General features: G+C 30.1%; 1 pseudogene; it reads left to right on the top strand.

Moving 5' to 3' along the window:
- Positions 1-3,052: 3,052 nt before the first annotated feature.
- LOC111613535 lies at positions 3,053-5,597 on the top strand (annotated as a pseudogene).
- Positions 5,598-5,803: the final 206 nt, after the last annotated feature.

Raw genomic sequence — 5,803 nt, 5'->3', positions numbered from 1 at the left:
AAAAGGTTGTGCATCCCTGAATAAAAATTTGACAAACTATTTAACGTTTTATGACGAGTAAAATTTTTTCGTCACGTTCTCGGCTTTTAAGTAATGCATAAACCTTCGAGGCGCGAGGCCCTTTGGACCGCGAGGCATAGATGGTGGCCCACTTGCCCATGCCTTACGCTGACCTTGGTTATAGAAATGATGTAATTTGAGTATAAATTATTTATAAATACGTATGTCAAGTTATATTTTTATTACAACGCAAAATATATTTAAGAGTTTACTACAACTGTGCCGGATGAGACGTTGTTGAAACAAAAAATGTTACGCATTCCATCACGTACATAAACAGTGTTGTAATTCGCCAAGTGCAAATCAGCAAATTCGTAAAATTTTTATTTTGAACAATCTGGATAATCGAGGTTCTACTGTATAAACTGTGAATACATGTGACTAATATTATTTTGTTTTTTATTTTGTGCATGTTACAAGTTATAAATAAATATAAACAAACAACACTAACTCGATAACATTAAATCTAAATAACAAAATGATTAATTTACTGTGTTTTTGTTATTTATTACTCCTGCTTTTAGGTATTCGGCCGAATAGTGAAAAATAGGCCGAATACCGAATAGTAACCGAATATTCGTTACATCACTAGTTACTATATAAAATAATGTGGGACTGTTAACTGTGTAATACTATATATAAGTAGAGGAGAAGGTGGTATTATGGAACTCCTCCATTTCAAACTGATAACAAAGGCAAACTGTAGCGAATTATGGCTGAACTACACTAGGCAGACATCCATAGCAAAGGGAAAACCCGTTTCACTCGAGGCCATCATTATTCAAGGCCTGCTTGTACCCCCTGTTAAAGAATTGTGACGTCAAACTACTGGTCATTCATTGTTTACTGGACAATGCAGTGTTGGATATATCAAAGCTCGTCTTTCTAGTTCATTTTATAAGTTTATCAAATTGGATATTATTTAGATATTTATATTCATCTAGTTTATCAAAGGTAAGACATTTTTTTGATTATTAATTATATAAAAAGAAAATTAAGGGTATTTTAAGTACATAACTAGTTATTATGTAGACCATTTTTCAATATTTTCAAATTAGGCCTAATTCGTAAATACACTTAGGAAAGACATTTTAGTTATACATTACAGTAGAGCATCGATTATCCGACTCAATTGAGGACTGGGGTTGGTCGGATAATTGAAAAAACGGATAACCGAAAAATATGAAAAAATACATTATTAGTATAGTATATTAGTATATCTCATGTAATTAGTACATTAGTATATCGCTGTTCACCTACTTTGTGTTGAATTTTCATCGATGTTAAGCATAACAAAATTTTTTTTTAAATAATAATCGTCGCTATTGTATCGTTAAAAATTAAAAAATTAAGCCTCGTTTAAATACTGGCTCCCTTTCATGGTCGAGCCATGTTGCCAGCTAAAACATAATAAAAATACTATTTAAGTAGCCGAGACATAGCCAAATATTGTAGCGCCACATCACTAGCGGACATTTGAATTTGCCGACTAGAACGGTCGGTTAACCAATGTGACGGTTAATTGGGGGCCGGATAATCGATGCTCTACTGTATATTTTTTGTGGATAAAGTCAGTTTGATTTATATATTGGATATTATAAATAATGGTAAGATTTTCTTGTTGGCAATTCAATATAAGATTTCGACAATTGGTACAATCCCTGATTTACACCAAGTTATCTAAGTTGTCACATTCATTAAAATATTAATAATTTCTTATAATTCTAAGTGAAATGCATAAACTAGTTTAATTAGGATAAAATTGGATATAACAAAAGTTAATAATATACTGTATACTGTAATAAGTTATATACTGTATGTGTGTATATGTATATATATATACTGTATATGTGCTATAGTAGATATGGGTAAGAATATGTTACTAATTATTTTACATTATAACTAAAAAGAATTTAAATATATGTATTTACTTAATAGATGCCTCAAAGATGCTGTGTGACAGGCTGTAAAAGCAATTACTCATCTACAGAGTACACAACAGTTTTCTCTTTCCCCAAAAGTCAAGAAATGATTAGTAAGTGGATTAAAGCTATACCACGTAATGACTTTTCTCCTTCTAAAAACAGTGTTGTGTGTATTAAACATTTTGATAATAAATTTATCATCAAAGAAGATAAAGTAAAAAGAGATGATGGGTCATGGTTAATAGTTCCTAGATTAAGACCAAAAATAACTGAAGATGCCTATCTTTCCATATTTCCAAATTGTCCAGCTTACCTTTCACATAAGCCTCCAGCCAAAAGAAAATCTGATGATGACAGAAGAAAATAATTATTTGAACGTGATAATCAACAGTTTCGTAAATGGTGCCAAAAAGATATCATTGTATCATTTGCAGATTTGAAAGATGGTATTTCCAATCATGTTTCAAATTCTTGGTTGTATTTATTTGATACAGAATATGTTTTATTATATAAAATTACAATGTCAGATATTCCACAAGTAACCCATGCTATTAAATTGCTTCAAAATTTTGATATATGCATATATTTTAATGGAACCCAATTGGATAACAAAAACTTTAAATGGCTGTTAGGATCAGAAAAAAAGTGTGATCAATGGGCTAAATTTGAGGCATTATTGAGTCATTTACAAGGATATAACAAAACAGAAGTAAAAATGAAAGATAAACTGCATCAAGCTGCACAAATAATCTTATAATGTTTAAGCACCGAGAGTGAGGATTCTTTTGAATTTTCAAATACGAAATTGTCATTTCTCTGTGAACAGATAAATTTATTTAGTTCGAAACAACCAAGATACAGTTCTGAGACTTTAATATGGGCTTCCATGTTATTTTTTCATTTTCCAACTGCATATAGGCTCATTAAAAATAGTAATGTTTTGACATTACCACGTACATCCTATTTGAGGAGTTTTACTAGTTGCATTACTAATGATATTTGATACAAATACAGAACATATTACATATCTTAAAGAAAAAGTTCAATGCTTTATCTCAAAAGGTAAAATGGTTATACTACAATTAGATGAAATACATGTAAAACCCATGTCATTATACAAAGGTGGTAGAATTTATGGATTAGCAATAGATGAAAAAATGTCAGAAGCTAAATGTGTTTTGGCATTTCTAGTGGCATCGTTATTTTCTAAAGAAATAGATATTATTGCATTATATCCAGTTTGCAGTCTTAAAGCTGAGCAGTTGTTGGAATTAACAAAACAAGTGTTGAAAGTTGTAGCAAGCATTGGTTATCAAGTTGTTTCCATGATTGCNTAGTAGATATGGTAAGAATGTGTTACTGATTATTTTACATTATAACTAAAAAGAATTTAAATATATGTATTTACTTAATAGATGCCTCAAAGATGCTGTGTGACAGGCTGTAAAAGCAATTACTCATCTACAGAGTACACAGCAGTTTTCTCTTTCCCCAAAAGTGAAGAAATGATTAGTAAGTGGATTAAAGCTATACCACATAATGACTTTTCTCCTTCTAAAAACAGTGTTGTGTGTATTAAACATTTTGATGACAAATTTATCATCAATAATGATAAAGTAAAAAGAGATGATGGGTCATGGTTAATTAATTAATAGTTCCCAGATTAAGACCAAAATTAACTGAAGATGCCTATCCTTCTATATTTCCAAATTGTCCAGATTACCTTTTACATAAGCCTCCAGCCAAAAGAAAATCTGGTAATGACAGAAGAAAAGAATTATTTGAACGTGATAATCAACAGTTTTGTGAATGGTGCCAAAAACATATCATTAAATCATTTGCAGATTTGAAAGATGGTATTTCCAATCATGTTGCAAATTCTTGGTTGTATTTATTTGATACAGAATATGTTTTATTGTATAAAATTACCATGTCAGATATTCCACAAGTAACCCATGCTATTAAATTGTTTCAAAATTTTGATATATGCATATATTTTAATGGAACCCAATTGGATAACAAAAACTTTAAATGGCTGTTAAAATCAGAAAAAAAGTGTGATAGATGGACTAAATTTGAGGCATTATTGAGTCATTTACAAGAATATAACAAAACAGAAGTAAAAATGAAAGATAAACTGCATCAAGCTGCACAAATAATCTTAGAATGTTTAAGCACCGAGAGTGAGGATTCTTTTGAATTTTCAAATACAAAATTATCATTTCTCTGTGAACAGATAAATTTTTTTAGTTCGAAACAACCAAGATACAGTTCTGAGACTGTAATATAGGCTTCCATGTTATTTTTTTCATTCTCCAACTGCATATAGGCTCATTACAAATAGTAATGTTTTGACATTACCACATACATCCTATTTGAGGAGTTTTACTAGTCGCATTACTAATGATATTGATCCAAAGACAGAACATATTACATATCTTAAAGAAAAAGTTCAAAAGTATAACTATTTTATCTTTTGAGTTAAGAAAGCCTTAACTCAAAAGATAAAATTGTTATACTACAATTAGATGAAATACATGTAAAACCCATGTCATTATACAAAGGTGGTGGAATTTATAGGTTAGCAGTAAATGAAAAAATGTCAGAAGCTAAATGTGTTTTGGCATTTCTAGTGGCATCATTATTTTCTAAAGAAAAAGATATTATTGCATTATATCCAGTTTGCAGTCTTAAAGCTGAGCAGTTGTTGGAATTAACAAAACAAGTGTTGAAAGTTGTAGCGAGCATTGGTTATCAAGTTGTTTCCATGATTGCCGATAACAACAGAATAAATCGTAAAATGTTTACTCTTTTTTTGTGGTGGTGAATTAAAAGTATCTGTGAAGAATCCATTTTCAGAGGAATTGATTTTCCTACTATTTGATTTTGTGCACTTATTAAAATCAATTCAAAATAACTGGCTGAATCAACACCATACTAACCAGACATTTTTTTATCCTGACATACAAAAGGAAACAAAATGTGTTGCTAGTTTGTTTCATCTGAAAGAGATATTAAGAGCAGAAGAAGGCAAAATTGTGAAGTTTGCACCATCTCTGTCTTTAAAGGTATTATATCCTTCATCTTTGGAAAGGCAAAATGTTTCATATGCAGTAAAACTTTTAGATAAAAAAGTAGCTGGGAGCTCTGCAGGAATTTGCACAAAATGTAGATTATATCCAGACAAAAGATTTTATTGAAAGAATTGCAACATGGTGGAATATAATGAATGTAAAACATCCAGAAAAGGGGAAACGATTAAGAGATATTTACTGCAGACCAATATATACTAAAAATGATGAGCAAATTAAATTTCTGAATTGTTTTATAGAATTTTTGGAAGCATGGGAGAAATTTAACTTGAAACAACAGCATGGAAGATTGTCAGATGAAACACATTTCGCTTTAAAAACATACAACTTATGCTATGATTCATCTTATTGAATATTTGTTTGAAAAATTTTCATTGAAGTTTGTATGTACTGTACTTTTGGGAAAGTTCCAAACAGATAATCTTGAAGCTAGATTTGGACAATATCGCGAATGTGTGGTGGTAATTATCATGTTAGTGTTGTGCAGGTTTTAGAATGTGAAAAAAATTTAAAATTTTAAGTTTACTGAAATTGAAATCTGAGAGAATAGGGAATTTCCATATTAAAGATTTCATGTCAGCTCAAGTAGAAAATTGTATGCAAGATTCCTTTAAATCACAGATGGATATTTGTTTTGAATATTTTGATGATATTCCAATTGAATGTGAAATGATAACAGTTCCTTTGTCTACCGTTAAAATTTTAGTTTTTATTGCTGGTTATGAT

The sequence above is a fragment of the Centruroides sculpturatus genome, unplaced genomic scaffold (genome assembly GCF_000671375.1).
Source record: "Centruroides sculpturatus isolate CEXI.00-Female unplaced genomic scaffold, Cexi_2.0 scaffold1699, whole genome shotgun sequence".
In the NCBI taxonomy this organism is placed as follows: domain Eukaryota; kingdom Metazoa; phylum Arthropoda; class Arachnida; order Scorpiones; family Buthidae; genus Centruroides; species Centruroides sculpturatus.
Note: the sequence above shows the minus strand (reverse complement) of the source record. Positions and strands in the feature narration are given on the sequence as shown.